Source organism: Dromiciops gliroides, chromosome 3 (genome assembly GCF_019393635.1).
Source record: "Dromiciops gliroides isolate mDroGli1 chromosome 3, mDroGli1.pri, whole genome shotgun sequence".
Taxonomy (NCBI): domain Eukaryota; kingdom Metazoa; phylum Chordata; class Mammalia; order Microbiotheria; family Microbiotheriidae; genus Dromiciops; species Dromiciops gliroides.
The window spans coordinates 360,023,396-360,051,053 of NC_057863.1; the positions used below are offsets into that span (position 1 = coordinate 360,023,396).

The 27,658-nt window shown below is 38.6% G+C and overlaps 1 protein-coding gene across 4 annotated transcripts in view; it reads right to left on the reverse strand.

Moving 5' to 3' along the window:
• LYPD6B (LY6/PLAUR domain containing 6B) overlaps positions 1 to 27,658 on the reverse strand; it is a 244,652-nt gene that overhangs the window by 33,800 nt on the left and 183,194 nt on the right. For 2 of the 4 annotated variants that reach the window (XM_043995442.1, XM_043995443.1), the window contains one exon: positions 11,227 to 11,330. The exons of the other annotated variants lie outside the window; for them this stretch is intronic. The gene's annotated coding sequence lies outside the window, so the exon portion shown is untranslated. The remainder of the gene's footprint in view (positions 1 to 11,226; positions 11,331 to 27,658) is intronic. 4 annotated transcript variants of the gene reach the window in all.

A 27,658-nucleotide genomic window follows, 5' to 3' on the forward strand; every position in this document is an offset into this window, starting at 1 on the left:
CCTGACTTGTTTTTTAAAAAAGGAATAATCGGTTAGAAAAGATAATTGCTAAGTTTACTCGCAGATTTGGCATTCTATGATTAAGTTTTTAACCCTCTCAAGGATCCACCTCTCAGGATTAATTCATAAGTGGTTACAGAATCATCTTCTCTCACCACTTTCCTTAACACTAATTAGCAGTGATGGAAATGGAAATTACTTACTCTAATAATTTCAACTTTACTACTGTTGAATGATTTGCATATTGATGGAGCCAAGGAGGTCCCAGAAAGTCCTAGGACTGCATTCCTTTCCCATGTCCCAAACATTTCCACTCCACTTAATTGGATGTGAAATCTGTTCTTCTTCTACCAAAGCCAATATTTACTCATCTCACCTAAAAAAGCATTTCCCTCTTGTCCTAAGTAATGTTTCCAGCCCAGTGAACCATGGTGATTGAAGTGGGGCTGTAATGGAAAGACCACTGGACGGGGAGGATGAGATCTGAGTTTTGTCCTAAATCTACCCTTAATTGGATAGGTGGTTCATTTACTTCATATCTCAAAGTCCTAATTTCCTCATCTGTAAAACAATCTCTAAATTTCCTTTGATCTCTAATGTTCCATAATTCTAGGTTTTGGAGAGGCTAACCAATCTTCTTCCCTTACTACTACTACTACTACTACCACCACCACCACCACCACCACCACCACCACCACCACCACCACCACTACTACTATTACTACTACTCCTTCCTCCTCCTCTTCTTCTCCTTGTTCTATTTCATGTTTCTTGTCTCTACCCATTTCTCTCACAGTCTCTCTATGTTTATCTCCTTGTCTCTGTGTCTCTCTATCTCCTTTGGTCTTTCTGCATGTGCGCGTGCGCACACACACACACACACACACACACACATGAAGTCTGGTCAATGCTGGATAAGAAAAAAGAGTCAGGGTGCAGACAGAAATTGGGAACACAAACACAAGAAAGCAGCTACTCTAATAAGGCTCCAATTTTATCACCTTTGGAGTTATCTTTTTTTCCATCACCAAAGGACATTAAACTGTCAGCTCTAGAAGTAAAGGTGACAGAAGCCACCTTTAAAGAAACATTGTTCCACAATCAGCAGCTTAAAAATTTACAGCCTTGTCTTCCTCCTCACACTGTCTCTTCTCTACTCCATCCAAATGAGAGCAGAAGACAACAGGAATGTCTCACCCCGGGAGACAACAGCCTGCTGGGCACTGCATTTCCGCTAGTGGAGAGAGAGGGGTTAGTTAGCTGATTACGTCTGCATATTTAAAACAATCAAACAAAAAACAATGTAGTTCCCTTTCTGCCTCCCTAATGGAAATTAAGGAAAAGGTCTTTCATCTTAATCAGTGTGAAAAGTAAAGTTTACTCACTACAAAAGTCAGTCCTTTTCACTTCCTTCTCTACAATTCTTATTTTAATGAATTCGATATCATAATTATGTTTTAACACCTAATACAAACTCGACAACAACCAATTAATGAGCTTAGGTGGGCTAAAAGAACCTTCAGTTAGATTGGCTTAACATTTAAACTGACCCTTCCATGATGAAATGAATGGAGAACAACACTTATCTTCCTTTGTCTCAAAAAAAAATATTAACACCTGAATCTAGGATAACAACAGAATAAAAAACAACAACAAAAAACCTAACTCATTTCTGAAGTTAATCGCTAATATGCTATTTCCTAACAAGTCACAAGCAATGTAATATCAAGTTAGGAAGTGAAGCCAGGCTGCTATCTTCTGAATATTATCTCATAATGTTCTGAACCACACTCCCTTTTAATTGCATTGTTCAGGCACTGGCCATAGACCACAGATTTCCAGAACTTACCAGCCCCTTCCTTTGGTGACCAGAAGGATTCCCTTTCCAACCAGAGCACAAAGAATCAATCTCCACACCAGCCTCCTTTTATTTACACCTGGCCACTGATCTCATTCTCCTTCTTTCCTGCTAGCCAGAAGCTGAGCTGGTTTTTACTGGAAGAAATCCATTTGAGTGTCTCTACCTAATCTCTTCCTCTACTTTCTTCTTACACTCTGCTCTCTTCTAAAACCTTCTGACTCAAAAACAGAGGTTCAGTTCAGTGAGAGTGATTAAGCAAATCATAAACCGACTCAGAGAGCCTGCTTCTAATTGCTATGACCCCATGAATAAGCTCCACTCTTACTTCCAGGAGGCAGAACAGGCTGGCTGGTGATTCCTTACCAAACACACTGTGGGCTTATTCCTGCATTAAACTTTTGGAGACAACAATCACAGGTCAATGTGAGATTGCAAAGGTGAAGGCTACAGCCTCCTAAGATTATTCCTCCATTGGTTCATAGGCAGAAGCTTTGGCTCTAGTCCTCAGACTCCCAAAGGCAGGGCACACCAGACACCACTTCAAAGAAGATAAAGGTCAACACTCTTCAGGGATAAGACCCAGGAGGCACACACAAGTGTGTGGCCAAGTGTTTCTGTCCATTATTCTCAGAAAAAAATACAATACTATGGAAGAAGAAGCAATAGGGAAAATTGCATAGCTCCTCCCCCCCCCAAAACTCTGCAGTCAATGTAGCCTCAGAGCTTTCTTTCCTATAGAACTATTTTTAAAAGATAATAAACAAACTTCAGGTATACATATTGAATCAACTCCCTAGCCGATCTCTATTTTTTGAAGTCATCCCCCCTTGACTGAAATTCTTCATAAAGACTTCCCTGACTCTCTCCCCACCCCAAGTGAAAAAGAGCTCTTTCTTCCATTCTTATTACAGTGCTTTGCCTCACCCACTCCTCTATACTTCCTTCACTCTATTCTGTATCTAAGATAATAAAATGTAAGCCATAGGAGCAGAGTCTTTGTCCCCAGTCCAGCTGACCCCTGCATCCCCAGCACCTACAAATGAAAAGGTGGAGATACATATGTGGACATGAGAAGAGCTACAGAGACACAGAAAGGTGAGAAAGAGGAAATATGGGAGAATGAAAATAAATAGGATAATTGTGGCTTTACTGTGGGTTTGCCTTGCACCAAAACCCACCTCCATCCCAGCAAGCACAATTGGGTTATGAAAATTTCTGTTGGACACTCAAAGCCATATGCTGCAGGGTTAGTTGATGCTGATAAAGGAGGTCTATTCTAGGATATGAGTGAATCAAAACTAAGCTTAGAGACCCAAGGAAAGAAAGGGAGATTAAAGAGAATTATTTAGAATGCTATATAATACTATATAATAATTTTTAGAATACTAATGAGCAAAGAGTATTCTCTGAGTGTATAATATATTGGCAATTGGGAAGAAAGGATGGGGGCAAAAAAGAGAAATTATAATTGCTATTATCAAAGTCTTTGAAATCTAGATAAAGTCCATGCCAGTTGTAAATGTCTTTGATTCTATGATTACATAGCATTCACCCTAGAAAAAGAAAAGAACAGTTTCAAAGAAAAGTGCAAAAACAAACAAAGCCAAGCCAACCTATTAATAATGCACAGAAAACCTCACTATAATTCTGTCCTTCGGGTCTATGCCAAAGAACTATATTTATAGGTAAAATAGGTTTATCATCTGTGGCTTCTGATACTTCCAATGAGTATCCCCCATTCAGAGTATCTACAAAAGAACGTCCTTATATCAAATGTGAGAATGGCTCATGTGACAGGAAAATCTAATTAACAAAAATAGAGTATGTAAGAACTAAAAGAACATGGAGTTGTTTGTTAAGATGGAGTGGAGTAGGGTGGGGTTAAGTACGGAAAAATCTCCTGGTGGAAGTAAATTTGTGTATATTCTGTGAAAAGCACACTGCTTGCCAAAAAGGAAAACACATATTCCAGGCAAGGAAAAAGACCCACCCCCTTCTTATCAGCAGGTTATTTCTTCTCTCCTAAACTGACCAACTCAGGTCATAGGCCAACCAGGTCTAATAGAGATTCTAGTAAGGTAGTAAGGATGGTAAGTGGGAAAAAAAGTAGGCACAGAATCACAAGATTGTTCCTTCATAGGTGTTTGATATTGGTCAAGTCCCTTGACTCCTTAACCTTAGTTACCTCATCAATAAAATGAGGATAATAGGGTGATTTCATGTATAGCACTTTTAAAATTATAAAGCATAAATATGAGTTATTTTCAATATTACCAGATCTTAGCCCTCAAGAGAACACAATTTTGTGTGCTTCTAATGAAAAGTAGCTGCATCCCTCTTTTTTCCTTTTTTTTTTTTGTTTTGGTGGGGCAATGAGGGTTAAGTGACTTGCCCAGGGTCACACAGCTAGTAAGTGTCAAGTGTCTGAGACCGGATTTGACCTCAGGTCCTCCTGAATCCAGGGCCAGTGCTTTATCCACTGTGCCACCTAGCTGCACCCCCCCATCCCTCTTTTTTCTATTCCTTCCTTGTTTCTTGAGAAGAGTTTAGAGTGTGAAAAATGAGTTACTAAAAAATTGATCTCTGCAGGATGGAAGGGACTATATACAGTTGTTGTTATTAAGCTGTTTTTCAGGCATGTCTGACTCTTTTTGACCCCATTGGGGGTTTTCTTAGGAAAGACACTAGAGTGATTTTGTCATTTCCTTTTCGAACTCATTTTACAGATGAGAAAACTGAGCCAAACAGAGGTAAGTGACTTGCTCAGGGTCACACAGCTAGTAAGTATCTGAACGCAGATTTGAACTCAGAGATGAGTCTTCCTGATTCCAGGCCCAGGACTCTCATCCACTTTGCTACCTAGCTGCCCCAATACACAGTATGAAAAATAAATAAGTAGGTAAAGAGCTTTCTTGACAATGAAGCAAGAAATGGAATATCCTGAGATAGTCTACTGTCATCTTGACTTCACCAGCTTTTCTCTTCTAAAAGAAGCAAGAGGCTTTTTAAACTTCTCTGAGCCAGTCTTATCTGTCTCAGTTTTGTACTGTTGAGTACCAAGAGGCACTGTGTACACAGATAGGCTCAGGTCCATTCTGCTTTGGTGGAAAGGATATGATTAGACCTGTCACTCAAGCTTTGAGAAGAAACTTCCCTGCTTAATCGCTTGTCCAAGGTTAATTTTTGTGAGCTACTCTTGTGAAATAGCTACCAGTTGAACTACTTACAGAACAGTTAGGATTCAGTGGGACCTTGCAGAAAGGACAGAATAGAAGAAACTTGGCCAAATTTTGCAATGAGCAGCAGCCTGCTTCCACTTTTATAAATGTATTTTGTGTTTTTGGCTTCCTTTAGTCTAGGTAATTACATCCAGCATTAGATTATAAGTGTCATGCTTTGGCAGCATCAAACCAAATTTATCTCTGGAGCTTTTCATAGCTGGGGAAGCATTAATCAAAATATCCTATGAAAATGAAAATTTATTATGATGCACACCTTAAAAAACCTATATACTGACTGTTTCCAAAATTGCTGAGAATTCATCTAAATAACCTGCTCTGGTTGAGCAGAAAGGTACTGTGGGAAAGTGCATTATTTATGTTGAAGTTCTCTGTATTTATGATACATAGGGCACACTCCCCATTCACAGGGAGGGACCTACTGTCTAATGAATAGAGCTTAAACATAATCTATGCCTTTGACCAAGATATAGCTGAAAACAAAAACAACACATATTTATTAAGCACCTGCTATGGGAAGGGTGGGGAGCTAGATGGCACAGTTGATACAGTGTTGGGCCTGGAGTCAGGAAGACTCATCTTTTTGAGTTAAAATCTAGCCTCAAATCCTTTAAATCCAGCTGTATGACCCTGGGCAAGTCACCCAACCCTCAGTTCTTAATTTGTAAAATGAGATGGAAAAGGAAATGGCAAACCACTCCAATAAATCTGCCAAGTAAACCCCAATGGGGACATGAAGAGTTGGGCATGACTGAAATAACAGAAGAACAACAAAATCTCAAAAAGAAGGATGACAATAAAATTGGTCGTGTAATTTCTAGAAAACATAGGGAACAGGTAAGTTGTGAGTACTGGTTATACCTGTGGTAGGTAGAAAAACAAGCTCAATTAGAGACCAGGCTAAGAGGTGTTAACAAAGGGGATTAGTGCCTAGTGGGGCCCCTAGCTGAAATCTAAAGAGAATTCCTTGGGTATTGGGCAAGGGGAATTGTGGAGGGAAATGTTTATGAGGGTTTCTCCTGTAATGGGCTGTTTGAGCTGGCAAAAGTTATGGAAAACACCTGAAATCAAGAGCTGTGAAAACTCTCATTTCAAGGGCTTCCAGTACATTTTATTATACTGTAACCCCTTTCTTGGTTTAGAAATTTTACCTTTCCTTTCAAAGAAGGGAGAAAGGTACACCCTTCCCCTTCAGATATGTCAAAGACTCTTCAAGGTCACAGTCACTTTTCCAGGTGATTTTTCTTTCTTGTCTTTAGCCTGAGAAACTCCCGGTAGAGAAGCTCCTTCTACCTATTCAGATCACAGAGGTCTACAACCAGTAGTATCTGAGACTTGTCTGGGGGCACTGATAAATTATGCCCATGGTGCTATACTTGATATGTATCTGAAGAAGGACTTGAATCCTGGTTTTCCTGACTCCTAGGCCAGTCTTCTATATAATATACCACCCTTCATCTTTTTTTCTTTTTTTTAATCATAAAAGGATTTTATTATTTTCCAGTTACATGTAAAAATAGTTTCCAACATTTATTTTCATAAGATTTTTAGTTCCAAATTTTTTCTCCCCTCTCTACCTTCTCCCCCCCCTCCTAAGACATAAAGCAGTCTGATATAGGATATATATGTACAAACACATTAAACACACATCTGCATTAGTCGTGTTGTGAAAGAAGAATCAGAACAAAAGGGAAAACCTTGAAAAAGAGAAAAACAACAACAACAAAGCAGAAACAGTATGGTTCAATCTGCATTCAGAATCCATGGTTCCTTTTTTGGTGTGGAAAACATTTTCCATCATGAGTTCTTTGGAATTGTCTTGGGTTATTGCACTGCTAAGAAGAGCCACTATCACAGTTGATCAGCATACAATGTTGCGGTTACTGTGTATAATGTTCTCCTGGTTCTGCTTACTTCACTCAGCATCAGTCCACTTAAGTCTTTCCAGTTTTTGTCTGAAATCTGCCTGCTTATCATTTCTTACAGCACAATAGTATTCCATTATATTCATATACCACAACTTGTTCACCCATTTTCCAATTGATGAGTATTCCCTCAATTTCCAATTCTTTGCCACCACCCTTCATCTTTAAGCTGATTACTGTACCCATAAATAACTCAGGTTATACTGATATAAGAAACACCCCAAAGTCCTAAAAGAATGAGAACAGATCCAAAATGTGGCCATATCATTTACCTGGCAATATTCTTATTGTCTGAAGGTACTTCTCATTTCTTTATAGTAAAAAATGAAATATAATTTGAAATATATATTTTAAAAATCTTTTTGAATTAAAAAAATAAATTAAAATTAATTTTTAAAAAATGCATTTGCTTACTTAAGTTAGGCCAATAGATGGCCGTGTTTAAAATGTAGGACTTGGAGTCTGGCAGACCTGAGTTCAAAGCTGGCTTAACACACTAGCTATGTGACCCTGGGCAAGTCACTAAACCTCTCTGTGACTCAGTTTCCTCATATGTAAAATTATCTTTAATAGCATCTACCTCATAGAGTTGTGAAGATCAAATGTGAGGAGAAAATATGAAAAGTGTTTTGCAAACCAAAAAGTGCTATATAAATGCTAGGTATATTTAATAAATGAATACATTGCATAGAGCTTCTAAGCTGTTTTGCTTATACTTGGCACCTCAGTAAATGAATGGAAAAGTCATAAGGACTAGTAAAATAATTCATCCCTGTCACTGAAGGACATTTTATGACTTGGAGAAACACTCCTCATGATTTTAGACTCACTTTCTGCAGCAACTGCAAGTGTCCTACAAGAAATTTCTACTTTTTTTCGTCTCTTTGGATGAACCCAACTTGTATACTTGTTCTGTGCATTACCCCTAACTTTAGCTCTATGGATTGATTTCTAGATTGTGACTAAATGGTTCTGGAAGCAAATTCGACCTTGAATTCATTAGTAAAAGAGCACTACAACTAAGAACTTATTTGCCTTGTCTCCAAAGCTGTTCCATATCCATTTGAAATAGCTAGAATTTTAATCTCCTTTTGGTAGGGAGCCAGAATTTAGAACTGTCTCCTGATAATTAAACTCTGTTTCTGGCATACCATTACAGTGGGCCACTTAGAGGGTATCAGAGATCAAAGTACTTACTAAAGATCTATTATCTGGTTAGCACACTGCTAGGCACCGTGGAGACTACAAAATATGACATAGTCTCTGACCTCAAAGAGCTCCCTAAACTCACTGGGGAGACAAGACACAGATGTACAAAACATTTAGAGGACAGAACAACTCAGTATATCATTAAGTGACAAAATATGTGGTCTAGGGAAACTGGGTATTCAATAAAAGTTTGCTGAATGAATGAAGATTGGAAGGAAACTATCCAAAATTCCAAACTGGTGACAGATTAAGTCTTCAGTAAGTCCCTAGCCTTGGTTCCAATCAGATCAGCCTCTGCTGATGCCTGGTGTAGCTAACATGCAGGAGCATGCCCGAGTCAGGGAGTACCCTTCTCCCTCTAGAGTACTCCTGATACTGGGCAGCTGGAGGCCAAGACAACTACCAGATTCTAGCATATGGTCATCTCAGGCCCTATCTTTGCCCAGGCTGTCAACTTAGAGGTCAGGCACCCTAAAAGAATGCCCCTCAATTCTGACTACCATTAAACACAAGAGCTTTTCCATTTAGGCTTCAAACATTCAACCATCATAGGATGGATTTTCTGAGTCTCTGGCAAGACAGCTATATTCTTGAGATCTCCCTCTATCCCCACCCCTAAGAACTTACTAAGACTGTCTTACTTCTAAGACATTGGGTTACTCTCGAGGAATGAATGGAAGAATGTTAGACTGCACTAAATTGAGCAACAGAGAACTCAGCAGAGATACTTTTATGTACCTGATGGCCCCAAATTCTAGGGTTAACAGTGCTTAGCCAAAAACAGTAACCACACTAGTCACAATCTAAGCCTGGCCTTTGTTTGCAGGAGCCAGTAAACAAAGGTTGGATGAGGGTAAGGGAATAGCTATAGATGTGACTTTGGCTGAATGTATTCTCAGTTAAGTGTTATAGAATTGTTCCTGCAGAACAGGTAGAATCATCCCAGGATGTTTGTCCTACATATAGGGAGTGTAACAATACCACTACTACTATTTCCAAAGATGATCAGGGGAGAAGGAAAAGAACCTACATGTTCTAAAATATTTATACCAGCTCTCTTTGTAGTGGCAAAGAATTGGAAATTGCGGGGATGCCCATCAATTGGGGACTGGCTGGATAAGGCATGGTATATGATCACGATGGAATACTACTGTGCTATAAGAAATGATGAGCTTAATGATCTTAGAGAAACATGGATAGACTTGCAGGAAACAATGAAGAACAAAATGAGTAGAACCAAAAGAACATTGTAAACAGTAACAGCAATATTATTTTAAGAACAACTTTAAGTGACTAAGTCATTTTGTCTATTATAAATGCCCAAATTAACTTCAAAGGACATATCTGCATTGAGATAAAGAACTGATCAATAGAAGTATGCATAGAAAAATTTTACATATATATATAATATATATATATATATATACACACACACACATATCTATGTCTAATGATAGTCATTTCTAGGGTGGGGGGAAGGGGAAAAAGAAATTTACATAACTTTATTATATATTTTAAAGGAATATAAAGTTGCACATAATAGACTTATAGTTTAATGTGTAATCATCTTTTTATTATACTATATTATGGAAATGCTTATTTTATTTCATAAATTAAAAATTAAATAAATTTTAAAATTAACAAAATAATTGTACTGGCTGAATATTATTTTTACCTTTGTTCCAAGAAAAAAAATATGGATTTTCTTAACAACTATATGGTTTTGGTTAATATTTAACTCTGACTCATCTGTATCTCAAAATTCTTCCCACTACATTTTTCTTTTATTCTAGTTTCCTTTCTGCCTCCAGATTTGGCACGCTTTGGGGTTGCACGAAGGAGACACTGCCCCCCTTTTCGCAAACTTTGAATAGGCAGAAGATAATCTGAAGATAGTTTTGTTTTATATTTTTTCAGGCAAGCTAAAAATCTAAAGGAGAAAGGATACATGAATATTAGGAGAGAAGAAAACAGGAAGGGGACTTTAAGTATGTACTTCCTCCATCCTTAAAATGGTAACTCTGACTGCTTCAGATGAATTACAGCCCACAAGCAAAGATGCATTAAATCAGCTTGGCTTCCCCTGAGTACCTGCATATAACCCTGTATCTACAACCACGATACCTGCTGAATCATGGAGGGAAAATAACTTGCAAAGCCTGGAGTAAATCTGTCTTTTTGTATTCCAATCATAAAAAAGTATTCACCTCACTTCTTCACATGGGGCCTAACATCACCTTAACTGTATTTATCAAAACTGACAAGGTGTCTTCTCAGAACCTAGGACATTTCTCTTGTTTGACAAAAAATGCTGATTAAATCTTCCAAAAGCAAAGTAAGGCAACTCAAAATCCACCCATTTGCAAGTTGTGCAAGGAACAATATTCCCAAACTCCAGGTTTCCATAATTCTAGCCAGCAAAGTTCCTTTCCTCACTGTCATTAATAAAACTGTGATGTCTTCTCAAAGAAATTTCTTCATTTCCAGTTACCTTAAATTGAAATTTTTTTCCTTAGACATCTGAATTAGCTTGCTTGATAAAACAACTGACATTTATGTAGTGCTTTAAGGTTTGCAAAGGTCTTTACATATACTGTCTAATTTGAGATTACAACAATTATAAAAGCACTGTGAATTAGGTGTTATGATTACATCCATTATACAGATAAGGAAACTGAGGTTCAAAAGGGTTGAGTGACTACAAAAGGTAAATATAGGTAGTGTCTGATATGGGATTTGAATTCAATTATTTCTGATTCTTTTGCTGGGGTAACCAAACCTTTTTTTTAATGGACCTTTTGGCAAAATGGGAAAACTAGGGGAAGCAGCAGTGACACCAAAAACACAAGTACAAAACTGGACTATTCATCCTGGCTTGTTTGTCACAACCAGAACTTCATGAAAACAACTTCAGAAGGGGATCTGGCTCCTTTCAAGTATTGCTAATAATCTGTCTCCACTTCAATTCAACAAATATATTCAAAGTGCTTACCTACAGAGGTTCAGATGCCAGTGGATACAAGAAACAAATGCAACAGTGACCCTTCTTTCAAATTTAATGGAGGGAGGGAAGCTGGTACACAAATAATGATGATACTAAAGGAAAAGGGGAAAATGAAATGAGAAATTGGAAGGGGGAAAGAACATTATTCTCTGAACATCCCAACTTAGTGATAACCACAGTGCTAATTTCTATCTATTTTTTCAGGAGTTAACATTAGCATCTGGTTAATGTACAGATTAGTTGGATTGGGGACATGAGCTGCAATAAATGTATGCTTTATTAACTTTTGCAACCCAGTTAAGGGCTATGTCCAACTGCTTGGCTTTTTGTGCATTCTGCCTAAATTGTCCCCAGAATTTTAGAACCACAGAATCCCGGGACTAGTAAGAATGACAAAAATCATTTAGTTCAAACTCTTCATTTTACAGATGAATGAACTGAGGCCTAGGGGGAGATGAAGTCACAACTTGTCCAAGGTCATGTAAGAATGACGTGCATAGTTGGGAATTGAAGCTAGGTCTTCTGATTCTATGTCGGTCACTTTTGTTCTCTGCCATATATGTCTTGGATGATATTTTATGCTATTTATTGTGCTCGAGATGTTGTTGATGTAGTAAGGGGTGGGGGAAACTACTGCCAAGTTCCAGGTGTGGTGGATGGGAAAAAGGAGAGGAAAATCTCTTCATCCACAACCAGACTCCTCTCAAGGGGTGGGACCCTCTTCAATCTCAGGTGTTCTTTGTTTTTTTTATTTGTTTGTTTGTTTTTGTCAACAGAGTCTCACCTGACTTACTCAGGATTCCCTAGCTAGTAGGTCCTGCTTTTTTAAAGGGCCACCAAGAGTATGGCTGATACTTCAGGGACAAATTTCCTACAACTCCATCAAGTTGGAATAAAGACTTCTTCACAGTTATAAAGAGCATGTCATCTAAGAAGGATTCTTAACCTGTATCTACAGATAGCGTTTAGGGATAGCATGAATTTGGATGGGCAAAAAATTCCATGTTTATTTTTATTAACCTCTAACTGAAATTTACAATTTCCCTCAATTATGAAAATCGGTAATAAGCCATTATTCTGGAAAGGGGATCCATAGGCTTCACTAGACTAATAAAGAAGTCCCTGACACACAAAAAGAGTTGGGAATCTCTGATGTAAGACCTTGATATCTTGGTGTGTCTATGATATCAGAAATTGGGCTGGGAGGAAAATCAATTGATGAGTGGTGCCCTGGTTGATTCTTCCCTTCCCCCAACCAATGGCAATATGTCACATCTTATATACCCCCACCATAAAATTTTTCTTCTATGGAGACTGGGGATTCCTGGTAACTATTTCTATTATCCATGGTGTTGATGTTGAACTCCTAGAAATCCACATTTGGAGGGGGGAGCTTGGCAGGGGAGGAGGAATGAGGAGAGTGCTTTGTAGGTATTTATTAACCTTCCATCCAATCAAGGATGTACCAAGCATAGATATGGGAAAAATAAGTTATGATTATATTATACCAGCTAAACTGAGCAATGGTAGAGCTCTATTTCAATCTAACATGCCCTTATAGCAAGCCATTTTTATCTTTCATTCGCAGACCAAAATTCCAAATTTTGGCAATTGTAGTAACACCATCAGACATTACCATATTAAAGATAGCTACAGGTTTCACTTGTGAGGTGAAGTATCTTGTATTCCTGTTGAAAATCATCTGCATAATTGCAGAACATACTAATCCCTACTGAAGACCCATAATTATGCTCCTAGAAATTGAGACTTTCTCTAATCCTTTCTTGTAACCTGATGCATAAGCTTTCCTTTCTCTACTTCCTGAAAGACCAGCACTTGGAGGTGAGAGAAGACATGAAAACTGAAAGGAAAGCAAGCCTTCCAAATATTTCATAGAATCATAGCTTGAGGGAATCAAAAAGAATTGTAGGATGAGAGAGGGGCTAAAAGGGGGCAGCATCATGAAAAAAATGATGAGAAATGTTACTCCCCTTATCACTGTGTGTAGGTCAGGATTTGAAAACTGAGAGGATGTACTTACTGTCTTATATTTAGACTAGTTAAAAAGCAATTCTCATTGCAAAAAGCTTTGAAGGGGATAGGTTTTATCCTGTTTCTGAAGGCTAAAAGCACATTTCAAGAAAGCAAGTCTATCAACTGACGAAATTCCTGACAGGCACACTAGTAACAGTATTTAGGAAAGCAATATTTGCTAGGTTAAAAAAGAAGGTAAGCTAGTTCCCAGTACCTCACAAAACACTCTTCTGGCTTCAAAGATCCTATCTGCAGTGTCCTTGCACAAGTGGGAGAGTGTCCAAGTATTTTTTCAATAAAAGTTTTTCAAGTAAAGTGACCTATTGCTGGTTGTGGCATTTTGGTTCGATCTGCATGTCATGGAATGCAAATTCTGTGCATATACTGAGATACCCTCTAATTCTAAGAACAGTTTGTCCTTTGGGACAAATGAAATCACATCCTGGAAACTTACTGCCTCTGATTTGTCTTTTGATGAGTTGTGAGATACAGAGAGAATACAGTGTTTTGAACCTTTTGGATAGCACCAATAAGAAAGAATATTTTAAGTCATTCAATGGCAGCATAAGGAAGCCATGATAAGAAGACTGATAAATAAGAAGTCATCTTTGAAATAAGTTTTATTTTCAAAAGAGGAAGAATACTGAAGTTCTGGATTGTATGGGGAAGGGGAGGTACTTATAAGAAAGTAAATGGAGTACTAAAAAAGACTTCAACAAACCATTTAGGAAATATGGCTTTTGGTTCCTGAGTCTTTACCTGTTTATCCCATAATAGGCCATGACAAAAAAAAATGTTGACAAATAATCTTGGAAATCTAGTACTACAGTGTGGTATAGTGGCTACATTTAACATTCCTGGATTTGGTATCAAGAAGATAAAGGTTTAATCCCACCTCTGCCATTTGCTGGCTTTATGGCCATAGGCAACAGAATTTAATCTTTATGAGCCTCAGTTTGCCCTTCTGCAAAAATAGGGACAATATTTGGGGAAGCAATGCAGTATAGTAGAAAGGCAGTTGGATTTGGAGGGCAGAAAATCCAGGATTAATTCCCATCCTTGCAATTTACTTCCTTAATGCCTTTGGGCAAATCACTTCATATTTCCAGGTCTCAGTTTCCTCATTTATAAAATGAAGGGATTTTACTAAAGTCCCTTTGGGTTCTAAATGTATGATCCTATGATATTAGTATCTGCTGAGTTTAACTGGAGAGTAAATTTGATCTTTTATTGAGAAAAGATAACCATACTATAGGGAGACAGAATAGAACACTAGAATTACCCCTTTTTGCTTTATCATCTTCTAGGTGGTAGGTTTGGATGAAATTCTATGAATTCTGTAAATAGGGGCTTTGCAAATATGCCTGCTCATGCAGTTCAGTGCAGCAAATGGATAATGATATACCCAAAAGGCACAAAATTTGTTCACAGCTATTAGCAATTCCAATCCCTTAGACATTACATAGGAAAGTATCCTACTGCTAACTTTGAAAGCTCTCCCATCTTTATGCCAAAAAGCAATTCATGGGGTTTTTCAGTGCCACTCAAAAATAATTTACGCGTATTTTCCTGGCCAAAAAAAAATGATACCTCTGGCTCTCAAAGAAACAAAGTGAAGGGGACTAAGAGACAGCAGGAAATAGCCAGATGGAAGAATGCAAAAGCAAGGTGACTAAATGTCAAAAATATATCTCTTGCCTGCTATGAAACTAAAGGCAGAACCCCCACCAGTTTAGAGAGATCCTGCCCATCCCAGCCAACTGGCAGAGAACTTAAAAGAAAAAAGTAGGGAGGAAAAGTCCAACAATGAAAAAATAAAAGCCATTTTTCCAACAAATGTAGTACAATTAGAAATGTAACCATAAAGATGGTGGCGCCATATTCCAAGTTTGCTCTGTCTCTGTAATGCTGATCCAATTTACTCAGCTCAAGAGCTTGGGGATCATTTCTCTAACTGCCAATGCTGCCAACTCCACCTGCAATATGAAAAGCCAAGCTGTGCATCTGGTTCCCATCTCTTCCCCAACTAATAAATGAAACACCATTTTTCATGCTCCAGAAAATACAAACACAGCTGAACTGATTCACTTCAGACCTTCAAAAATAATTCTACTGAGGATGAAAACAGATGAGACATTTCAACCCAAAGTGTTTTGTGCTTTTTGTGGAGTTTTTTTTTTTATATTGGGAGGTGGTGGTAAGAATAAAGAGAAGGGGGCAGTTTTTAGCCAGAGATTTAGCAAAATGTCATCTGAATTATAATGTAGCAGCAACAGACAAGTATTATAATAAGTATATTCTGGGAGGGAGAAAGGCTATGATGTCTTCCATCTGGATTACTAGGGTGTAAGAGGTAACTGACTAAGGGAGCTATGACTTCAGGTACACTCTATTCTCATGGGGAGGCAGTGGAAGAACTAAAATTACAGTGATCTTCTCACAGTTACTATTTATATAGGTTAATGCCAGAGTTAAATGTTAAAACAACCAGATTAACAAGAAATATCTCAAGTGTTAGAGTTCTTAATTTTCTTTGTGTCATGGACCCCCTTCATAGATGAAACCTATGGGTCCCTCATTAGAATATTTTTAAATACATAAAATGAAATACATATGATTACCCAAATAGAATATTGAAATAGCTATCAAAATATTTTAAAAATAAACTTGTGATATACACATATATGTGTATATATGTATAATATGCACATGTGTACACACACATATATGTACATATATACACACATATATACATATATATGTATACACACACACACATATATAGTGGCAGGTCTCCCTAATAACTATAGTAATTTCAAAGACATGATGAGAATGAATGACATTTCAAGTTATCTGTAACAACTGCAATGCGATATGAAAATATCTTTGACTTCTAATGGTGACAAAGTCACACAGGTATTACTAACATTTACTGTGGTTTATTGCCTACATTCATAACTAAAGAAAATGTCCAGTTTCAGGTAGAGGTTAATGAAAATAAAAATGTATTTTGTTTCCATATTAGTCATGATGTAAAAAAAGAATCAGAACAAAAGGGAAAAACCACAAGAAAGAAGAAACAACAAAAAAGTGAAAATAGTATGCTTCCATCTGCTTTTAGACTACAGAATTCCTTTTTCTGGATGTGGAGAGCATTTTCCATTATGAGTCTTCTGGAATCCTCTTGGATCATTGTATTGTTGAGAAGAACTAGGTCTATCACAGTTGATCACCACACAATGTCGCTGTTACTGTGTACAATGTTCTTCTGGTTCTGCTCACTTCCCTCAGCATCAGTTCATGTAATGTATTTTTCCCCATTCAAGTTAATGTACTCTTTGAAATCCATGGACCTCTGGGTGTCTGGGGATCCTAGGTTGAGAATCTCTGCCCCAGAGTCTCCTAAAAGAAATGAAAATGCTCTGATATCCCAGTCAAATAGCTACTAGCAAGTATGGAAACAAAATCCTGTTATGAGACAGAGAGAAGAATGAGAAGATTTCATTCAGTGGAAGCTAATCAGTGAGACTGAGCCAGCAGGAATTGAGGGATACCAGGTGTAAAGAACTACTCTCTTATTGCCCAAGGAAGCACATAGAAAACTGAGCTTGTATTGGGGATAAAAACAAGGTGAAATCTGAAGGAGCAAAAGGCTTCAAACTGAAAATGACAAGAAGGCCCATCATTAATTGAAGCCCAAGACTGTCAAGGAGTTAACAATAGAGTACCTATCTCTCTGCTTCAAAAGAGCTCCAGACTCCTGGCCGAAATGAATCACAGCCCAGCTACAGAAAGAACTTGCTGACACGATTGAAGAATTATGGCTGGTCATCTCTGAGAAATCATGTCGCCTCAAGGTGAGGCAAATAGCAATGCTCAAAATGGGAGCAAGAAGATATTCTGAAAACTAAAGCCCAGAAAAAATTCTGGAATAGATGACTAAATAGATGGCTTGTGAGCATTTGAGAATTGATCATGAAGAGTCAAGATGAGTTGAATATGAAAAAGCAATGCCCAGTGAACCTCATTTGTTTTTTTTTTTTTTGTGGGCAGTGAGGGTTAAGTGACTTGCCCAGGGTCACACAGCTAATAAGTGTCAAGTGTTTGATGCCAGATTTGAACTCAGGTCCTCCTGAATCCAGGGCTGGTGCTTTATCCACTGTGCCACCAGCTGCCCCCCTCATTTGCTTTTTAAATAGGGTTATGGTCTGATATGAGGCAGTATTGTATAATGGTTAGAAAGTTGGCCCTGAAGCTAGGAAGACCTGATTTGAAGTTCTATCTTTATTGACTACAAGTCAATAAAGTTATTGACAAGTTATTTAACTTCTCAGTGCTCCAGGCCAAAGCTGCTTAAACTGTGGGTAGCTACCCCATTTGGGGTCATGTAACTGAATGTGGGGGTTGGGAAAAATTTGGCAACAGTAAAAAGTTACTATTACTTATTTTATCTACTGATATACTCAGTGTCTCATAAAAATTTTTCAGGCGAAAAGGAGTCAAGTGGAAAAAGTTTAAGAAGCCCTGCTCTAGGCCACTTTCTAAGACCATAAGTCTCCAAGACCATATCATACCACTATGGTAGAGAGTTTCTTTACCTGGGAGTTCCCTAGACTAATGAAATCACAGATTCAGTTCCTATTCCTATGGTTTGATAGAAATACATCTCAATTTCAGCAAGGCATTTCACAAAGTTTCTTATGAAATCCTTATGGACAGAATAGAAAAATGTGGCCTGGGAGATAGTATAAGAAAATGGATTTCCAGCTAGTTGACCCACACATGCAAAGTATGTTGATGGAGGCAAGTCTCTATAAGTATGCCATACTGCTCTGCTCTTAGCCCTGCCCCATTCAATATATTTTTTAATGCATGACTTATATGAAGATAAAGATAGTATACTTTCTCAAAAATTCAAATGTTACCTAACCAAGAAGTAAAACTAATGAACTATATGATAGAAATGGATCAAGATATCTCTAAGGTCATCTCAGTAAGTTGGGGAGAAAGTACCAAAACCAGTAAATTTACATTTAACAAAGTGACATAAAGTAATACATGTTGATTCTCCAAAACGTTACTGAGGGGACAAAGGAAAGAGCTCGCTATCTGAAATTGGAGAATGTTCAAATTCTGACATTGACATTTACTATCTGTGTGACCTTGAGCAAATCACCTAATGTCTCTTTTTCTTTTCTTAAATAATATCTCTTGACCTGGGTTTTCTCAACTATATGAGAACCAAGGCGGGTTGGATAGAAGACCTCTAGGGTCTCTTTCAGCAACAAGGCTCTGATTCTATGACCCAACTGTTGAAAATACCCCCAGGTGTTTATTTGATCACAAACTGAATATGAATCAAAGAAGTGGTATGTCTACTAAAAAACTCATGCCATCTTAGGCTACATTGATGGAAGTGTAGCATCCAGACCAGGGGTTTTAATAGTCACACTAAAATCAGGTCTAGTCAGAGGAAATCTGAAGTGTAATGACTAGCTGTGAACATGATATTATTATAAAGACATTGAACATCTCTCCAACGATAATACTGTCATGCTGATATACTCATTGCTTCTATCCTGGACCATTGCAAATTATCCCTAAATTGGTCTCCCTGAGCCTTGTCTCAGGTTTCTTTAATCCATCCTTCTCCTAGCTAACAGAATACTTTCTGGCTTGACCCTTTGTCAACAACCTTTGGTGAACATGGGTAAACAAACATACACCAAAGCCCGGCTCTTCAGGGTCTCCACAATCTGACTCTCACCCACTTCGCTCAGTCTTGTTTCAAATTATTTGTTTTTCTTTTTTGCTTGTATTTGTGTCTCCATATAGCAAGTTTTTAATAAATGTGCATTGTCCAAACTGGATTAGCTCTGGATTGAACCCTAGATGCCATCTCCTTCATCCTTTCATTTGTACAAGCTATCCCTTATATCCCAAATGGATGTCCTACTCATTTCTACCTAAGAGAAAGCATCCTTATTTTTCTAGGCACCTAGGTAGAGCACAGGATCGAGTGCTAGACCTAGAGTCATGAAGACCTGAGTTCAAATCCAGCCTCAGACACTTACTACCTTTGTGACCTTGGACATGTCATTTAACCTCTTAACTTGTCTCAGTTTCTTCACCTTTAAAATGGGAGTAATAATAATACCTACCTCACAGGATTCTTGTGAGGATTAAATGAGATATTTATAAAGTACTTAGCATAGTTCCTGGCACATCTGAGTCACCACATAAATGCTTATTTCCTTTGCTCTCATTAGAACAGAAGATCAGGTGTCACCTCCTGGTTTTCTCTTTCCTGATTCTCCCAGGGAGAATCATACTCCCTTTCCTCACATGTTCCTAGAATACTCTGAATGGTCTCTCCTCTGTACTCATAACACTCTACCTTTTCTCATACTTACCTAGTTTTGTGGTGTTTTCCCCTTAGTGTAAGTTTCTTGAGGACAGGGACCATCATCTTTGGGTCCCCAGTGCACTGCAATTAATAACTGTTTATTCAGGATCACTACCACAATAATAAAGGGTCTGGAAATTATATCATAGAATAAAAAGTTGAGGCAAATGAAAATATTTTTCTTAGAGAAGAGAAGACAAAAGGGACTTGACTGTGATCTTCAAAAAAATCTGAAACTGTCACAGGAAAGAGAAGAAATTGTATTTCTAGGCAGCAGAATGGAAAGCAATGAAATATCTATGATTTCTTAGCATCTGGACTTGGCCAGTAATGGAAACAGCTGACTTTCTGAACTTTCATCAGCATCTGTTGACCACTCTATGCCTCCTGGATGTTCTTTCCTCTCGGAATTTCCCTGGTACTACTCTCTTGGTTCTTCTCCTACTGTATGACCACTCCTTCTCATTCTCATGTGCTGGATCATTATCACCCAACTCTGATATTCTGTGATTCATGTGGGGACAGAAGGAGAGGAAGCTGAGCAGGAGTCGTTGGTGCTTAGATAACATCCCTTGAAATACCCAGAACCATGACATGAGGCAAGGTTTCAACAGTGGAAAGACTGTTGAGTTTGGAGTCTGAGGAATGAACTGGGTCTGAATCTCAACTCTGATGCTTCCTACTAGTCTAACCTCTGGCAAGTGATCTTATCCTTGTGTGCCTCAGTTTCTTAAACTTTAAAATGAAGAGGTTGGACTAGATGGCCTCTTATAGGGTCCATTTTAGCTAAATATCTATGATCTTAAGTTTGCATGAGGCTCACATAATATCTGCAAAGGGCTTTGCAAACCTTGAAGTACATATAAATGCTAGCAATTACTATTTTTCAACTACAATTTAATAAGACTTTTCTCTTATATTACACAAAACTGAACTCTGTGCACCCACAGTTGCCCACCTGTAGACAGTTATGCTATTTCTATCACTAATATATCACTAATACTATTATTTATACTATATTCTTATTAACATCTGTAATAAAAAGTAGATATTATTGCAATCAAGATGACTAAGCTGGGAACATGTTGTTACTGACAACTTACCACAAGCAGAGATACTGAAAATACGGGGTGAAGCTATGTTTATAAGGTATGGTCAGCTGTTAAACAAAGAACCTAGCATACACTGAGAAGTACTCACTCCTTACCTTCATTTCTTAGAATCATTGGTCAAGCAGCTCATAGATTGAGATTTCTAATTTATTCTAAAGACAATCCTCACACAACAGACAACTTGTTTTCATGGTAGAGTGTCATCAATCATTTGGCACATTTCAATGAAAAGATGGTGACAATGGAAAGACTGTGTATACTAGGACAATGGGTTTTGAGTCCCAGCTTTGAGAGTAATGGTATGACTGTGCTATCATCTCTCCTCTCTCAGCCTTAGTTTCTTCATTTGTAAAATGAGGGGAATTATAACCTGTACTATCTATCTCACAGGGTTATTGTGGGAAAGCCCTTTATGAATTTATGAATGTGAGCTATTATTACAGTAGTCCTCTTTTCCCTTAAACCAATACATAAAAGTTACTCTCCTTTTCTTCCCCAATTCCTAACTGCCTAGCATCTTCTTAAATATCTGCTTCACGAAGGATGACATTCAAAGACATGTTTTATAGCTATTATTCAAAGCCTCTCCCTGTCTGTTGTATGTCATCTCAGACATGTGCATATTTTCGGCACACACACACACACACACACAGGTCTGCTTTTCCTGAAGCTTGAAACACCTTGCATGAGAAAAGAAATCTGAGTTTAAATGTGAAGGAGCCAGCAGATGCCTATGCTTAAATTATTAAAAACAGAAAGAGAAGGGGTTTTTATAGACCCAGTAAGCAATGAAATGAAGAAAAAGACACCAAGTCTACCCAAAAGGTGATAAAATATTTTATTTGCTTCTTGGTTGTGAAAAAGAAAATAAATCAGAGAAAATACTATCAGAATGCCTTAAGGTTGAAGGCACCATCTTTCTTATTGGGCTCGGCCATGACCAGGATTAAAGACCTGGTGTGTTTCCCCTGCATTTGTTATCGTGCAGCCCATATATTTCAATCCAGAAATCATGGACCTCGTAAAAATAAAGTCAGTCAAAGGGCATCTATTAAGGTGCTCTGTGTATAGTACTACCTCCCCCTGTTTCAGGGCAGCCCAGAACAAATGCCCCTTGCCCTGGAGAAGTTCACAATCTAAAAATCTGCCTCCAGGATGTAGTTATGAGTTCAGAAAAAGCAGCAGAGCTGAGGCTTAGGAGTGGGAGCCACAGGGTCTGGAAGGGCACAGACATGGAGGCTTCCAATCAGTTGTGTACTTGAGCCCTGAGGAATTGCTGGATTTTCTTGGTGTTCTTCATAATAACTTGGCTAGCACAGAATAAATAAGTAAAAAGGAAGAGAGACATTTTTTTCCACAGTTGAGATAGAGAAGTAATCACAGTCTGAACTCCACAAGAGCTTTTTCTCCTGTGTCCTTGTGTTCTCTTGGTGTCTCCACTCAGGGAACATGGCTGAATTTTCCCTGAGTAAGTCTTGTGTTTTTGTGTCCACAACAAACCAGGGGTCCCAGCATTTAGAACACTAACAGCTTATCAGTTAGTAGCAATGGGTCATGGGCTCCCACTGTTATTACAGAACTGACGTAGCCTTCAAAGACTATTCCCTTTTCTTAAGGGAAAGATCATGTCATTGGTCAGAGAACATTACATGTAGGCAGGGCACAGAGAACTAAGGATTTCGAGATCTATTAATTTCTTATGCATGTCCTCATTTATAAAACTACCCCTTTTAAAGGGGCAGCTAGGTGGTGCAGTGGATAGAGCACTGGCCCTGGAGTCAGGAGGACCTGAGTTCAAATCCAGCCTCAGACACTAGCTGTGTGACCCTGGGCAAGTCACTTAACCCCAATTGCCTCACCCAAAAAACCAACAAAAACAAAACAAAACAAAACCCTATCCCTTTTATATATAGATCTTAGCAGATATATATGGTAAAAAAAAATCTATGTGTATAGAAAAGGGATCAGAGACAATACATAGACTTAAGCTTTTTTTTTTACAGCAGACGTTGTTGATTGTGCAGTAGAGGGGAATTGCTCTATCCCCTTTCTCCTCCCTCTCATTTGATGTAATCACGGAAAATAAGGGGGAAGATTACAGATAACAGTAGGTACTAAGCAGGGGTGTACTGGTTAACATTGAACAACTGGCTCTCTGAAAATCACAAGAAATTCTTTTAAGTTTAATCTACAATATTCCCATTTTCTTCATCACTTTCTTAAGTCTAGACAATTATAAAAATACTCCAAGCCCTGCTTTATAGTATTTGCTTAATTCCTGAGGTATAAATACCCACATTGAAAATTTTAACAATTGGCTCCTGGTTGAAGCTGGCTACAACACATCCCTGCTATTAAATGATTGCATTGAGTGCAAAGACTTGTCTTGTTATCGCTTTGTGAAATATGAAGTTCTTTCTAGTAGAATTAGAAGGGAAATTGGCCATTGGCTAGCAGAAGATTGGCCTTTATGAAACTTAAGCTTGCCAACCCCAAAGAGCATCCAAAGCAGGAATTTAATGTTGCCTCTGAGCTGTTACCAGAGGTCGGTGCCCTTCTCTTCCCTCCCTTCCCTCCCCCAAAAGTCAGGGGAATCTTGTAATGGAACTAGCCACCTAGCAGGAGGCAGCAGAACCAGAAGAGGGACACAAGAAGCAACTTACTTCAAAGAGTGTGATCTGTGGTCACAGAGAAAAGAGTAGAGTAAGAATTCAAGAGATAACTAGCTCTGGCAGCTGAGCTTCAACTGTGGAGAGGAGGAACCCCGGGAAGGGCAGCTGAACAACCTGCTGCAGCAGAAATGCTGCACCCAGGGGAAAGCAGCACAGGAACACACTGAGAAGAGAAAGGGCAGAGGGGCCCTACAGCAACAAAGGTGTGAGGGGCTTTAACAACATATGTCTCACTAGCAGTGTCCTCTTAAGTTTGTGGTCATTCTTCTCATGGATGTTGTGTGCTTTTGTGGAAGAGTGAAGAATTAAGAAGCCTTTTGATGAGGGTGAAAGGGAGTAGGGAGCAAACAGCTAGGTGGTACAGTGGATAGAATACTGGTCCTGGAGTCTGGAGGACATGTGTTCAAATGTGACCTCAGGAAACTTACTAGCTGTTTGACCCTGGGCACTTGCTTAACCCCAATTGCCTAAAGACACACACACACACACACACACAAAATTACTTTATTCAAACTAAAATATTTCTGAGGTACTACTTCATGCCTATTAGATCGACTAATAGGACAGAAAAGCAGAATGACAAGTATTGGAGGAGATATGGGAAAAATAAGACATTACTGAAACAAGAAAGTGTAAAAACTGACTTGAAGTTTAACATAAAAAATGTTTTAAAATTCTTTTAAAAAACTACGATCTTAGCAACCAGTTCCATTACTTCCTGGCAAATAGAGGGAGAAGAAATAGAAGCAATGCTAGATTTTATATTCTTGGGCTCAACGATAACTGCAGATGGTGACTGCAGCCATGAAATTAAAAGACGCTTGCTCCTTGGAAGAAAGGACAATATACTAAAAAGCAGAGACATCACCTTGCTGACAAGGGTCTGTATAGTCAACACTATAGTTTTTCCATTGGCAATGTATGGCTATGAGAATTGGACTATAAGGAAAGCTGAGCACCACAGAATTGATGCTTTCAAATTATTTCTGAGAGTACCTTGGACAGGAAGGAGATCAAATAAGTCAATACTTAAAGAAATTAATTCAGTCTATTCACTGGAAGATCAAATACTGAAACTGAAGCGTAACTACTTTGGCCACACAATGAGAAGATAGGACTCGTTGGAAAAGCCCCTGATGCAGGGAAAGATTGAAGATAAAAAGAAAAGGGGATGGCAGAGAATGAGATGGATATGATAATGTCATGGAAACAATGAACATGAACTTGGATAGACTTCAACAGATAGTGGAAAATAGAAAGGCCTGGTGTGCTAAAGCCCAGGGGATCACAAAGAGTAAGATACAACTGAATAACTGGACAACAAGTGCTATTCTTATTTTGTGGAATTAAAACTTCTCAAATATCCAACTCAAGCCCAAGTTTCTCTTGCCATTTAATAAAAGATATGATATCCTTCAGATAGATTAGATATTTCAATGTCTATTCTGCCTAGTAGTATATCCAACTCAGCCTTGAATTTTTAATCACAATGTCCTATCCAGTTATGATAATACAAGATGAAAAGTATCAACCATAATATCAGATAGCTTCTATATACATACACTCCTACTTTTTCCTTTTAAAGCTCTTCATAATCTGGTCCTTCCTACCTTTTCAGTTATCTGCACACTCTAGGATCCAGCACACTGGACTACTTGTATTCCTTACACACGATATTAAATCTCCCATCTGGCCATTTCTTTTCATTGACTGTCTCTAATGCCTATAATCTTCATTATATACACGTCCACCTCCTAGCTTCCCTGGTTTCCTTCAAGATGAAGCTCCAATCCAGGGTTGTGAGGAAATCTTTCCTGGCCCGAGCTCCTCACCCTGAACTCTATTCTCTACCCTAAAAGTTCTCATGGCAGAACTGTTCCCACTAACAGGAGAAGGGGCGAAGGCCAGTCACTGGCACCTTAAACCCAGTCGCTTCGGGCAGGTGGGGCTCGTTAGCCTTGACAGGCAACCTGCCTAGGGGAAGGAAACCCTGATTTTAAACCTCTGATGCCTTTCAGCTATACCCATATATGGGAAAGGCTTCGGGAGTTAACCCCCAGGAAAAATCAGGAGTCAGAGTCCTTTAGGCAGTTGGATGTTGGACATCACATCCCTCTGGCAACTCCTGCGGAGGCACTGGTGCCAAATTGTATTGGCTCTGCCTCTCTTTTGGATACACCAATGTTGAGGAGAGGGGAAACCTGCTACATGGGCAACAGCTTGTTCTCCAATTGATCCACCCAGGCCAGCGCCCTGGAGAGGACACTCCAGCTACTCCTCATGGGGTAGATACAACACAGGATGCAGCAGTTGCCAGTTATAAGTTACTCAGGAGCTGTGGCTCCCACATCGGACTGCACAGCCACATTGTGGCCTGTGGCTCTTCAAGGTGCTGATCCATGGTCGTACTTGATTGATGGAGGCCTACACACACCCTAAAAGCCCTTCCCTGGCCTGCTAGAACATCTCTCTCTGAAATTACTCTCTCTCTCTCTTTCTCTCTCTCTCTCTCTCTCTCTCTCTCTCTCTCTCTCTCTCTCTCTCTCTCTCTCTCTCTCTCACCCACTCTCTCACCCAATTTCTTTCCATCTCTGTATCTCTATCTCTCTGTCTCTCTCTCTCTGGTATACATGTATGTATGTATGTGTATTTGTATATATGTGTATGTATAAAAGTATAAATATATACTTAGTGTATATATATACACATATACAAATATACCATTATATAAAATATATATGTACTTATATGCTTTATATACACTAGGAACTTAATAAATTGAACTTAAGATCCTCTACCATTTATTTATGCTCTAAGTGGTAGATATACCACAGAAACAAGAGCAAGAAAGTGAGGAGCCACTAACATAGCAATTGTATTTTAATTTTTCTTGTTATTGAGTCATTTTTCAGTTGTGTCTTACTCTCTGTGACCTCATTTGGGGTTTTCTTGGCAGAGATATTGGAGTGGTTTGCTATTTCTTTCTCTAGCTCATTTTTTTTTTTAGTGAGGCAATTGGGGTTAAGTGACTTGCCCAGGGTCACACAGCTAGTAAGTGTTAAGTGTCTGAGGCTGGATTTGAACCCAGGTACTCCTGAATCCAGGGCCGGTGCTCTATCCACTGCACCACCTAGCTGCCCCTCTCTAGCTCATTTTGCAGATGAGGAAACTAAGGCTAATAGGGCTAAGTAACTTACAGCTAATAAGTGTCTGGAGCCAGATTTGAATTCAGGAGGATGAGTGTTTCTGACTGTAGGCCCAGTGCTCCAAACACTGCAACACCTAGCTGCCCCAATATATTTTAATAGCTATGGTGATACTCTAGTACACAATACTAGTCAGCAAAGGAGGCCTTCTTTCCTATATAGCATGCCACACTAATTATTCAGAAGTTCTTTGACCAATTTCCTTTTTTTTTCTTTTTTTTGGTGGGGCAATGGGGGTTAAGTGACTTGCCCAGGCTCACATAGCTAGTAAGTGTCAAGTGTCTGAAGCCAGATTTGAACTCAGGTACTCCTGAATCCAGGGCTGGTGCTTTATCCACTGAGACACCTAGCTGCCCCTGCCCAATTTCCTTTTATCTATATGCCATGTAGAAAGAGAGAGAAAGCAAAAATTCATACACTAAAACAATACATAGCTTAGAGATGAAAGGACCTTAAAGGTTGCCTCACCTAACCCCTTCATTTAACATAAAAATATATTCACAGAGAAATGGCCAAACCAAAATCCCGACTTTTAATGGCTGTCGACTAGTCAAAGACATAACCTTTAATTCAATGTGAAGAGGAAGAGATGATTTGGAGGAATTTTAATGCTAGGATGAGTAATTTCTCCCTGGAAGTTACTGGTTGGGAGGAGAACAGTTGTTCATTACCTGATGAAACAGGTTTCTCAGGCTGGCAGAAAGCAAAACAAATAAATCAATGTTATTTTCCAGTCTAACATTCCCAAACCCTATATTTAAAGTTGTGTTCAAACTTCTATTGCAAAGAAGACAGAGATAGAGATAGCTGTACATTTGGAATGTATTGATAAAAGACAGCGTCTGAGGTTAAGTATAAGAAAATAGAGGTTAAAAATAACATTAGCTAGCATTTTATATAGCACTTGTAAGGTCTGCCAAGTGCTTTACAAATATTATTTATTTATCCTCACAGCAACAATGAGAAATAAGTGCCATTAGTATCATGTCC